Raw genomic sequence first — 13,629 nt, 5'->3', positions numbered from 1 at the left:
AATTTAAATTACGGTTCTCTCAAACCTTGGTGTGATGAAATACAAGAATGTAAGTCAATAAACAAAACAAGTAATATCACTAAGTAAATATAACACGATAACAGACAAGGCAAATTACAATCAGTGCAATATATGTTTATGGTTATAAACACACCTTATGCAACAAAAAAAAGAAGATTAAGTTAGCTTATCGTCTGGTTAAAGTGATCAAAGAGGCTGTGTGCTTTTTCCTAAGGTTGTCAGCCTGAGGGTGTAAAAAGTTCAAGTGTGATGGGGGTGTCAGAGTCCAGGATGTGTATGTGTGGAAGGGGGGCAGTGCAGGGATAGAGTTCAGCATCCTGACACCCTGGTGGACGAAGCTGTCCCTCAGTCTGCTGGTCCCGGCCTGCAGACTCTGCAGTCTCCTTCCTGAAGGCTGAAGAAGGTGTGTGACAGGTGGGTGGGGTCTCTCATGATGCAGAGGGCTTCTTGGGTGAGGCGAGAGGTGAAGATGTTTTTCAGAGAGGGGAAAGAGGCACCAACGATCTTCTCAGCTGCTCTCCCGATGCATTGGATGGTCTTCCTGCAGGACACGGAGCAGGTGCCATACCACACAGTGATGCTGCTGGTCATGACGCTATCAATGGTGCCTCTGTAGAAGGTGCACATGATGGGGGCCGGGGCTCTACCTACCTCAGTTTGTGTAGGAAGTAGAGGTGCTAGATGGCTTTCTTGGCCAGTGATGCGGTGTTGACTATCCAGGAGAGGTCCTCTATGACATGAACACCCAGGAATTTGGTGATGCTCAAACCCTCTACCATAGCATCATTGATGGTCAGAGATGCATTCGTTCTCCTGAAGTCCACAAAAAATCTCCTTCATCTTCTCCACATACAGAGAGAGAGAGATTGTTGAATTCTCATCACAAGGCCAGGTGGTTCACCTCGCTCCTGTAGTCTGTCTCCTTGTCATGGCTGATAAGACCCACCACAGTCATGTCATTTACAAATTTGATGAGGAGGATGAACGCACAAGTTATACATATGAAAAATTTTGTCTTTTGTAGACAATTCTAATTATTCTCTGACAGACTATTTATATAATCTAAACAGATATTCAAGATGTAAGCAGTTTCTTTGCTCTAATCACATATTATTTCTGTATTTTCATATAAATTCTAAAGCAGAGATGGCAAACTTCAAGTTAATATATTTTGTTTTAGGCTTTTACACAATGACTTAAAAATAAAAGAAATTTAATGAGTATTTGTCTGTCTGAAATAGCAGAGAAAAGAAAAATATCTGACCATTTTGTTCAGTGTAAAAATGCCAAATAAGTTGAATGTTCTTATTCAAATTAAAGAGAATCTGATAAATCTTCATTATAAAGCAACAAGCTGATCGAAATGTTTTCTATAAATGGTGTTATTACGAGAAAGCAACACAGGGTAGAGCTGGGCTCAGAGAAACAATCCCAGAAAAGGGATTATAAAATGAAATCATTTGATGGGCGAACTTTTATCAGTTATGAACTATAGATCCCATTCACTTTAAAAGAGAGAGTAGCACTTCTGAATAGTGTGTTAATGAGCTCAGAGTATAGAAAACACTTCAAATATATTCCAAGTTGGAGACACATTATTTAAATTTGGTGAGTGGGGTGAAGGTCTCATAGAGAAAGCCTGAGACTTTGATAGCAGAAGGGACAGGATAACAATGACACTGCAGCAGGGTCCACTCAACATTTGCTTTGTCTATTGTTCTGCTCAACATAGAACTAAAATTTCTACCTGTGTGTGTGTGTGTCTGCCTCATGTTGAGACGCCCACTCTGTGGGAGCAGCAGGTGACATTTAGAGTATCACCACCCATTCTGTGGTCCTCCACCTGCTTCTCTTTCACTACCTTTTTACATTGTTGTGTCATTCTTAATTACAGACATTAATGTTTTATATTATCTGATGACAGGTCAACAGATAGCAGGACCTTTAGTAGAAAATTAATAGCTTGCCTGTCCCCACCCGCTTTCTATGTTTTCTCAAATCTCTTTAAGGGCTCCCATTTCAATCACATCACGTGCAGCTGAGTAGTTGCTGCAGCATGCCACAATGTGTGTTATGGGATGTTTGGCTGTGCAACCACACAAAGCCTCTCTCTTTCTCCCCAGTGTGCGTAATAACCCCCTCTCAGACATGAAGGCAGAGCTTTGATTTTGTGGCTGCGGCCTGAGCTCTCAGCAGAGCGAGCAGAGAATGATCAATGGGAGTGATCTGATTCCTTCGGCCCGTGCCAGACCCTTTCTTAACCCTGCTAACCCAATCAGCCAGTGTTGCCAAGCAACCCGTCCCAAGAGGATGCGTTGGGAGTGGGTGGGGTGCCAGTGGCCTTCGCAAGTACCAAAAGATCACAGTGGACATATTTCACTCAAATGGCTTCAGTCTCAGCTGTGTTGTATTCCACAGGCTGAATGGCAAGTTGCAGAGAGGGACGAAAAAACAGGATCTCATACAGGACAAAAAAGAGGTTGAGTAATGTAGTGTGATTCACAGACAGGCACACACAGCATAACTAATGCTTTCACAAATGAATCACATAGAAAAACATGTAGACAAAAACAAAACAAAATAATATAAAAAAAAAAAAACCCCCAGCAAAATTAGTTTCTAAAATGTCTATAAGAATGATTAATCATTTGAGGAAACCCCTGCATGTCAGTCATCCAAGGCAAGACAAGGCAAGACAAGGCAATTCAAAGTGCTTTATATAAAATTTTAAAAGCATTACAGCGGGGTGCAAGAAGCAATAACAAGTGCAATAAAAACAGACTTTTAAATAAATAAAATAAATAAAATAAAATCAGAAAAAAAGAAAAAAGACCTAAATAAAATAGATAAAAAGCACAAAATAAAGTTCCAGTGAGGAATTAACAGAAGTAAGCAGGCGAGGAAAGTTAAGGGTTAACACAATACAAAATAGTTATTTAGATTAGATTAAATTGATTTTAACTTGACTATTTTAAATTTTTATCCCTTTATATTTACAAAGAAATGATGAATAATAATTATCAGTAATTACTCATACTTGTTATCAAATGAGAAGAAAAGTCTGTCAGCCTTTGTGGCTGCTTTGCTGTATGACGTTTTCATTTTTTGACTCAGAACTAATGCAGATGTATGTTGATTATCATATATTTGCAATTAAGATAACATATAGTTTATTATAAAAATAGTTTACCTCACAGCATGCAATCAGCCTGACGTTAACATGTACACCCTTGTCCAACTGTTGTTGAAATAGTTCAAATTTGTTGATTGACCAACATGTGCACGTCATTAAACTCATTAGAAAACTACTTCAACTGATGAGGTCTGTGCAATCAACAGATTAACGTCTTTGGGAAGGTTGCACCCCTGGTTCAAGATCAACTTTTTTTTATCAAGAGAATTTTTTTATTTCTATTGCACAATCCACCATATTCAGATCAGATTAAAGTTGGCTGTTGGCAAACTTGAGTCTGAAATACTAAGACTGTTTCTCCCAAATGTTCAGCTCCTACCACATCCAAGCATCAGGACACCTTCTTCCTGACCCTCAGGTAGTGGAGAGGAGGCATCTTTGGGCTGGTGAGTGAAAGTTTTCTACAAAGAGAATCCTCCTGTGTGACTGCATCACCATGGAAAAGTTCAGCCACTATGGAACTATACTGTTGTGCTTACATTGATGAAATATGATCATGTGTATTGTGTATGTAAGTGGAGAGAATTGGACTTTGAGTTTTTAATCTGTTATCTTTATAGATGCATGCAGTTTTTTCTTTGTTTGTTTTTATGTATTTGGAGAGATTATCCAAAAAAATCATCCTTGAGTTTGACCTGTTTCGTGACTCTACCGATACTGTGAAATATCAGTCTTATCATTTCTTTACAAAATAACTTACAGAATATAAGAAAACATAAAGGTGACCTTAGGCCACAAATCATTTGACTAATCTTATTCCTTATCTTATTTTTAGTTCCAGGCACCACCATTTGCTGAAATCTTCCATTTTCTTCCATTTGTCTCTATCAACAACATCATATTAATTTGTGATGTAAGTGAGAAAGCATCTGACACAGCCTTCAGACCAAACAAGCAGAGATTTTTTTCTGGGTTTCTTCAATGTAACACTTCATTCAAAAAACAGAAAAACATTTCTCCTTTTGCAAATTAGATTTTTCAGCAACAAAAGGGAACCTTGGTCTATTCAATACACAGAGGCTTCAGTTGAATCAGCAGCAAATTGACTTCAAAGTCAAAGTCAAAGTCAGCTTTATTGTCAATTTTTTCACATGTACAAGACATACAAAGAAATTGAGATTACGTTTCCCACTGTCCCGCGGTGAAGACAGGACAAGACATTTCAACACTAAACACTGAAGTAGCCATTAAAAATAAAAAATTGGACAGGCACAACAAAAAAAGAAAATCTGAGATTACTGCAAATTGATAAAAAAGCCAATAGAAACAAACGTATCTGAAAATATCTAAACAGCAAGAAAGCAAATTTCCAAAGCAATGTTCTCCTAATCAACTCAACCTATTATTCAAATATTACCAGTTAAAAAAAAAAAGGATTTGCTGTGTTACTGACTTCACAAAACTTTTGGATGACTTGTTGATTATTAAGAGCAAGTCACTCTTTTACAGTAGACATGTTTTGACACACATTTACTCCTTTATTAAGTAGTGTTTGCAGAAAAAGTACAGTATGCGAATGCCACAATAAAAAAAAAAAAAAGAAATCTAAAAAGATAATAATAATTTAAAAGAAATATTTAGAGATGTAAAAAAGGTCAGAGGGATAAATAAGTGTGCTTTTGTCCTTAAAACATGGTTCTTGAACATGGATTTTAGGGGCCACTACGGTTTTTTTTAATTTATACTCACCTGTTTCAAATTACAGGGCCATTAACAGGCTTGTGCAGACCATGAGGACAGGCTGTGGAGAAGATCCATGTAACTTGAATTGGGCATGTTGGAGCATCGATTCTCAGCTGCAGAAACTATAGAACTATATAGAAAGTCACCTCTCTGGTGGGGAAAAACCTGAGCAGGTGTGTGAGGTCGAGAGGTTCCAGCTAGATATAGTGGGACTCATCTTGATCCGGATAACCGGCCTCGACACAGAATCGGCTTTTTGTGACAGTAAAAGCCAACTTATAAAGCCTTCCCACCTGCATTTAGTCCGGCTTTACTGCAACTGAAAGCCAGTATTTACTGAAAGCACTGAAACAACATATATACACTTCTGTACCAATGAGGCTGGTGAATTTTAGCAGAAGCTACTGTTATACTTCCTATGGTAATGGTTAACACTGTCTTAAAAAAACAAATGAAAAAAAGTTAGCTTTAAGCTAATTTAGGCAGTACCGTTAACTTACTTGTGGAGGAGAAAGCTGACAACTTCAGCATCCCTTTTAAAATTTTTTTCCTTCTTGAGCTCCTTTCACGTGGGGAAGGCTAGACTGATGTTGATCCTCCTTTTCTGTATCGTCTGGTCACTCTGCTTTTTAAGTGTCGTGTTCTTGGCGAAGGTGAAAACAGCTTGCTGCTGCATATGCATTATACTGAATTGGATCACCCTCATCCAGGATTCTGTTTTTCAGGATCACCAAATCCGGATTTCCAGCATGTAAATTAATGCGGACTTCCGGCTAGCTGAACAACAATAGGTAGAAGTGACTGTATAGGGTCATTTTCCTTTTGCAGCAACACATGGAAAACCATGAACATCTACTTCTATGTATAATTTTATGACTTCTTACTGGAGCCACAACAAATAGAAAACTAATGTGTTAACAGCTATATTGTGGATATTTCAGGAACGTCTTAAATAAAAAAAGGGCAATGTCCTTCTCTGTGACAATGTTACTGATGCAACTGAGCCCTGTGTTGAGGTACTGGACCAACCTCTGGCATTCTGTCAGAATGAGGGATGAATGGGATGTGTAGTGAGGGATGCAGTCGTTAGACACTATTTTTGGCAGGTTCTTTTCTGATTATGCAGTGATGACTGACAGGAAGATTGATTATTGTATGTGTGTTTGTTATAGAATTTGTTTGGGGGTTTATTTCCATGGGGAAATGATGATGTTATGTTTTATTCTTGCTTTACTTTGCTGAAAGGCTTAATAGGTAGCCTGTGCCCATTTTAACCACTTTACCACTGAAACAGTTAAACAAGTCAGGCACAAAATACAAATATATGTATAATGCACTGAATAAAAAATTCTGTTATTTGATCATCAACTGTTAAGTTGTACTGTATGTTCTTCCTGAAATCTTCCTGTAATCCTACCCTCTGTTATCCGGATCCTACTCAAAAGTTTTGAACAACCCAAACTGAGGGTTTCTTTCGGATAACAACCAGGATTAGATTATGTGATAAAGCTGATTTCAAACTGATTTCAAAATCCGAATTTCCCCTTTGAACAACCCATTTTCAAGATTTGATCCTGCCCAATAAACAAAATCCGATCGAATTACGTATAAGATTCATATAGTAATTTGTGCATTCGTGCATTAATTATCAGAGACTCACATCCTGAAACAGCCATACCATTGTTAAACTTAGTCTGTCCTCACCTATCTCAAAATCATCTTGCCTCTATGTTTTCACATCTTCTAAGGGGTTGATTCACACTACATTGCTTGTATTCACTTTACATAATGATTATTATCTTCCGACTATCAAATCTATAACCTCAGTCTTCTTACAAAACAGCATCTACAACTGATTTAAGTAAGGAGTCTCAGTTACCCGGTGCATGCATATCTGCATAAAGTATTTTTTGTATGTGTGTGTGTGTTTTGCTGTTGAGTATAAGGAGTACAGAGACCATGTCATTGCACATCTTGTTAAGTAGTTGGAATATCTGCTTTCATCCCACCTTTGTATTTAAAGCATTAAGAGCTGAAGGCATGTAGTTCTTTTGGTGTTGTCGTTATTAACTGCCCTGAAAACCCAGCAGATCAAAGATCCATCTCTAAATCATGAATTCACAATATTCTACATCCATATTCTTTTTGAACCTGATGCATTTCACACACAGCCTCATTTATCAAGTTTCTCCTCCACCTTTCCATGGTGTTTTTCCCTCTGTGGACATGTGCTGTACATCAGAGCCCAATTAACATTCTCCAGCGACAGACGTCATGGCAGTCTGGGTTGAGAGGCCAGAGGTCAGGGAGCATGTTCCTGGATTTGGACTGAATGCTGTACTCATTACTGAGCTTGTCAGGTGACCCCTGATGTAATTTCTTACCACATCCTTCGAGATGCTATAGTTCTCAAAACCTAACTGGGCTCATAACCCTCACATCAGGGCCATTAATATGCATCTACTGTCGTCACACTATCGATCTGTCCATTAGCAGACCCTATTACCACATGAAATCATCAATGAGAAGGACAGTGGTTGTAACTTTGCAAGCATATGGGACAAAGAAGGTCACAGACACTTTGGGAGGTTTGGCAGATATGCACACAGTAAAAATAACACTTTTTTCTGCACATCACAGTTTGCTCCTGCACATGCAGTGTAGGACATCCATGGACAAAACAATACTATAAAGTGTTGTGTTGTAGAAGTTTTCAGATCTAGATGCCCATCATTCACCTGACACCAACGAGATGGTAGCAATAAATCAGTTCAGCTGTTTGATCTAAATCCTGCTAAACCTAGAAGTTGAGCTAATTTATCTAACTTGTGCTGACGTGGATGCGCCTGTCTTCTGTTGCTGCAGGAGGTACACAGCAAGAAGACATAAATCATTTACTGCAAGAATAGAGTAAACTCTTAAGAAACAGCACCAAATTGTTACGCACACACTTTTCTAGCTTGGTTTATGGTTCATTACACTGAAATTAATTTTATGTAAAACTAAATAATCAACAATAATATTTAATGAAGCATCAAGCAGAGACAAAAGAATGCATCTGGCATATTGTCATTTTTTGGTCTGCCTTATACAGTTCTTTTCTTTGGCAGACAAAAATACAATTCAAAAAGAAAACAAAAGAAAAATAAATGAAAAACAAAAAAGTTCACCTAGCAGTTTTTTGCCTGGAACTTCTCTTTGAAAGCCTGTGGTAGTCTGTATTTCAAACTGGCATCTGGCCAATCCCAGTGTGAAATAAACTGTGTGAGGGAGAATAAAAAAAACACACACACACACACACACACACACACACACACACACACACACACACACACACACACACACACACACACACACACACACACACACACACACACACACACAAAAACAACAACAACAAAACTGTGTAACAGCTGCATTGCAGCAATTAATGTATTTTTATTTTGTTTTGCAATCACTACTTGGTTGGGTTTTGGCTCATAGTTTTTTGTTTCACTCTAAGTCTATTTTGTTATGTTTATGAAAAAAGGCTTGGTTAAGTTTAGGAAAATATATAACCTAGGCTGTCTAACATTCTTAAGAAAATGACAGCAAACACATTTTCTACTTTCCTCTGACTAAATCATTAACCAGCCTTTTCACAGAGGAGATGGTGCCCTCACCATAGCCTGACTTGTTGCCCTGGTAACCAGTGGAGGAGTTCCTCATCAGTTTTTGTGGTATTAATGGAAGTAATTTTAACTAATTATGAGCTTGTTCAATTTATTTCCATTATGTTAAGAAGTACTGATGCTGAATTAAACCATTGGTGTAGTGGAAGACAAAAAAGTGGTTTATCATGGTGCTCACAACACACATGAGCCATGAGGTGTTTAACTAAACAACAATGATCAAAGCCAAAAGATGACTTCATGCTTCTTTTATTAAAAAGCCTTGCCACTAAAAGGCAGCAAAAGTTGATTTAGTTGTCTATTAATAAGGCAGCATTTGCTTCCTGTGTCCTGGCTGGGATTCTACCTGCAGTAAATTGAATTTCAAGAAATTGTAAGGAGAAAGGTATTTTCTTAGAAAATACTTGCAGGCTAATTGGCATCATCTTTACTGAGTAGCATTTTCACAGATGAGGTTAAAGTTAACAACTGAACAAATGATCAGCAGGGCAAATTACATGTTTAGGGAATTGTAATTGATTGGCATTAGGTGTTTCTATCAATCTGTATGTACCACTTCTTTTATTTTAAACTGCAAAAAACAACTGGATAGTGTACATTTTTTTTGCCATAATTATTTTTGACAGTAAAACCTAAAACATTGCATTAAAACAATGATGGATGTCCATCTGTAGTCCTCAAAGCAAACCATGCCAGTGTCACTGAAAGATCACTAAACTTAAAATCACTAAATTTGTAACACCCTTTGTATGAGATCAGCCTGGCACCATTATTAAAGCTACAATTTTTAACATCTACTGGCAATTTATTGATTTAAAAAAATCTAGAACATGCTATGTATTTTCTAAAATGACATTTGGTAGTAAAAAAAATATTTTTTTATATGATCCATTCATTTATTCCCCTCAGAGTCAGTGCAGCAAACACTCTGGGATGGCATTTCTATAAGCTGCTGTTACTCATCATTATTGGAGATTTCCTCCATCACTCTTCCTGTTTGGCAGAGTGAGTGGCAGCTTAATAACATTTCATGGATTCTTTTAACCCCCTTAAGTGGCCACCATCACAGTGACACATAAACTGCTGATGAATAGAGCAGGTAATTAGATTTGACTCAAGCCAAAACATATTTCTCAATTAGCTGAGCAATGACTGCATGACCATTACAATCTGCTTTGTGGAAGAAATTAATTTCCTGTCATCCATGATTAGACAGCATGTTCTGAATGTTATCCTGGTCATGGTTAAGCAAATGAGTCACTTATCCCTCTTTGGGATTTTACACATCATTAACATTCCTTTGCAGTTTAGTCATGCACTTAGCAATACCACTCAATAATAGAGATGATATAGCTGCTACTAGCATGGATGTAAGGTTTCATGTCGTGTATAAATCTTTTATGCATTTACACAATATGTCGGCGTGTTAACAACCAAATACACATGTTGAACAAATTTGCACCTGGTCACTAATCAGGAACTCAGTAACCTTTGTCAAAAAACATGGATAATGACACTGATATAACATCTGGATGTTTAATTAAAGTTGATTCATAGTCACTATCTGAATGAGTGTGATATCATTCTTCTCTTCTCTGCTGCCCGTTTCATATGTATCTTTAATATCTCCAGCCAGGGACTAAAATAGAGTCTCTATCTTTAGCTGTTCACAGTTCATCTTAGCAGACAGTGATTGCTTCTGAAAAAAGTCTCTGTCTTCTCAGATTCTTGTAAAAGTGTTGACGAAGCAGCAGGCAGCATATGACAAACATTTTTAGCAGGTAAATAGCAGTGACATCATAGTTTTGTAGTTGATAAATACTTCTAAAGTAGTATCTAACATGGGCAGACAAACATGATAAACTAAACACAGCTACTGGAACATTTACAATGTGCGTAGGAGACAAAAATGTGATATTTAAATAAAAGCCTTGATTTGCTACAAATTTAAAGTCCTGACATGATGTTGCTTGTTTATTGTCTCTTGAAAAAAGTGAAAAATCTGTGCTGGGCAGCAAAGACTTCCATTTGTCAGAGGTAACGTCATTCCTGTCTAACAGTGAACCATACAGTTAAACTCAGAGCTCATTAAAAAAGACTGAGCATGCTGTATCTGCTGACAGCACAGAATCATTTGGCAAGCCTTTTTCATGGTGTTTGGGAACATGTTGAGGGGCAAAGCTCCTGGATGTCATCCAGTGTAAGTTTAGCTCTTTTCTTGTTTCCTGGTGCTCCCTTTGAACAGATTATTTCTCCAAAAAGCAATTGGAATTATAATAATTGGAAACAGTAACTCCCGAAGTAGCTGTTTGTTAAAAAGATGTTTGGACTTTGAGATTTACAAAACATTAAGAAGAGAAGATATCTGCAATCACTTTTTGTCATGTAGCAGTGAAATTATTTTTTTGAAACACTTGGATTGCATAACAATTTTGCCTTCCTGTAGGCACCTTTTTTCAGTCACAACCCTTATAACCTTGAAAAGCAAGCCGTATAATTTGTGGTCGATGTTATGAGTGCAGTGTTTTCCTATGCCTAACCAAGTAACATAAACCTCACCGAAAAGCATGAGGGGGTGGAATAAAGTGTCAAAACAAAACTAGATGAGTCCTAAAAAAGTTATCCATAACTGCAGAGAAACCTGGGTCTAATGGATAGAACTGAGAGTTGTGTGAGAATAATCTGGTCTCATGGCAACACGTTTAAAAAACAGGGCCAGAGTGGAACCAATTTTAAGCCCAGGAGTTTTATATTTAAAACCATGATGCTGTGATGCGAGGCTGTGATGCGAGGCTGCGATGCGAGGCTGCGATGCGAGGCTGCAATGCTTGTTTCATATATGCCTATGATAGGAGGAGGTAGTAGTTCCTACCCATCCTGAAAGCTTAGTGATATAAATGTTGGTATAAAGTAGGAATAGATATTTCAGTACTGATCCACACTTTACTAATAATTAATCATCTAAGATAACCATTTAGATCAAAGCGTGGTTCCTTTTACTTATCCACTTATTCATTTCTTTTTTTACCGGGTGTTCTGATGAGTCAGCATACGTAATCAGATCGGTATACACTTTGTTTTATTAACTGTATAACCCCCTTACTTGTGAATTTAACTGTCAGATTTGCACACACCTACTTTCTATCAGCTGTGTAACAGCCTGGTTTGTCAGTTTACAAGCCAGATCAACATACACTATTTATATCAGCTCTAGAACAGCCTTGTGAATTTACAAAGATTTTTGTGTGCAGCATCAAAATTTCTTGCAGCCTTTCATATATTTCAAAAATTAATTTCACACCATCGTCCAAGTGGTATTCCCCTTAGAGAGCTCATGCATCAGGAAAATCAAACCCAAAATCTGAAAATTAACCTAGTCACAAATAACAGCCTTTATTGCAAAACTGCCTTTAAAAACACAATACATAGTTGACATAAAAGAACATAAACGGCAATGCAAGTTTGTTTGTATAGCACATTTCATGTACAAGACCATTTAAAATGCTTTACATAAAACATTAAAAGCATTAAAGTAGGAGCAGACAAACTTTAAAAAGAAATAAATGAAATGAAATAAAGACAAAAAGCTAAAGTAAAAAAAGATAAAATGCAAGACATGAAAGTTATAGTGTGAGGAATGAAAAGCTGCTTTGATAAATGGCAGCGGCAAAAAAAAAACAAAACAAAAAGAGTTTTTAACCTCAACTTCATGAGCAAAGACCGAACCACATCAATATAGGCTTAAGTGATTAAAATGACGTTGGTGAAAGGAGGATGTGGAAAGAGGACACCTGGGGTTGTGATGTGGTAAACTGTTGAGGAAGACTCAGAGTGGGGCTCCATCCATGCCTTCAGCCTTGGATCTTCTATGGACCGTTGCAGAGAACCCTTCTAGATGGTACCTGAAAGAGACAAGAGAGGGAAAAGAATAAAAACAAGTGGGAGAAAGGGTAGGACCGAGTCCGAGATGAATGGGAGAGGTATGGAGGCAGCAGAGGAAAGAAAGAAAGAGGAGAAATAGAGAAGAAAGGGGGGCAAAGGTAGATAGAAAGAGGAAAGTGGGGGAAGGGACGGTGAGGAAGAATGGAGAGATAAAGAGAGAGGCCAGTGGGAGAATGAACGGCTGGACTACAAGACAGCAAATGGAAGCGATAGTGAAGGCAGACTGGAAGACGATGAGAAAGGGGAACAGGAAAGGGTGGGTCGAGTGAACAAGACAAACAGTTGAGGAAGTATAAGAAGGATTGCGGTGATTAGATGTGTGGCTGAGGGGTGGCCCTGCTCCCAAACCTAAGTTAACTTATTAACATCATTTAAAGCAGCTGAGAATTCAGACTATACATTTGACTACCTATAAAACTGAATTTAGGAGACAATTCTTGCATTTGAAGACTCCAGCAGTGTGTAGAACATTCAGTCCACCTTGGACAAACTGTGTAAATGCACTGCAAAGCCCTGCACTTACTACCAAAAACAACTATTTTCTTACCTTAAAATAAACATGGTTTGTAGTCTGCTGAACTGACAACATTTATTCACATGGTGGAATTATTTTACAATGCGCATATTAACACATGTGCATCAACGCAATGTATGCTACTCTGATAAGTATGTTGAAATGACAGGGGTACACCAGCCCAACAGTTATGCGGCCCACCGGGAATCCTCCCAAACCTCTTAATATTTACCACTCCGGCATTGTTTGAAAACACTAAATAAAAGTCATTGTATTGTGGTAGTAGACTAAATTCATCCCCATTTTTTGTGATACATCGCACAAGTTTGGGTTTCATGGGAGAAGGTTTTTTTATGTGTGTTTTTTGCAGAAGGGCAGCCATAGTTTCCCTTCAGGCTCTATGTAGAGGAGAGTCATGATATTTTTTGTTGGTGTTTGTGGCTGATTCCAAAAGTGCTATTTATAACTCCACAAAGAACCTGTCTGTTTTGCTAATAAGCCCTTCAGACAGCCATTTTATCAATGTAGATAAACATGCAGTACTTCAGAAATCTAACCACATATAGCCCTCAGGGACTAACACTATATGTTGGTGGAATACTTAA

General features: G+C 37.8%; 1 pseudogene; it reads right to left on the bottom strand.

Moving 5' to 3' along the window:
* Positions 1-698: 698 nt before the first annotated feature.
* LOC121629213 overlaps positions 699-13,629 on the bottom strand; it is a 40,164-nt pseudogene continuing 27,233 nt past the window's right edge.

The sequence above is a fragment of the Melanotaenia boesemani genome, chromosome 18 (genome assembly GCF_017639745.1).
Source record: "Melanotaenia boesemani isolate fMelBoe1 chromosome 18, fMelBoe1.pri, whole genome shotgun sequence".
Taxonomy (NCBI): domain Eukaryota; kingdom Metazoa; phylum Chordata; class Actinopteri; order Atheriniformes; family Melanotaeniidae; genus Melanotaenia; species Melanotaenia boesemani.
The sequence above is the reverse complement of the archived record's forward strand: the minus strand, read 5'-3'. Positions and strand labels throughout refer to the sequence as shown.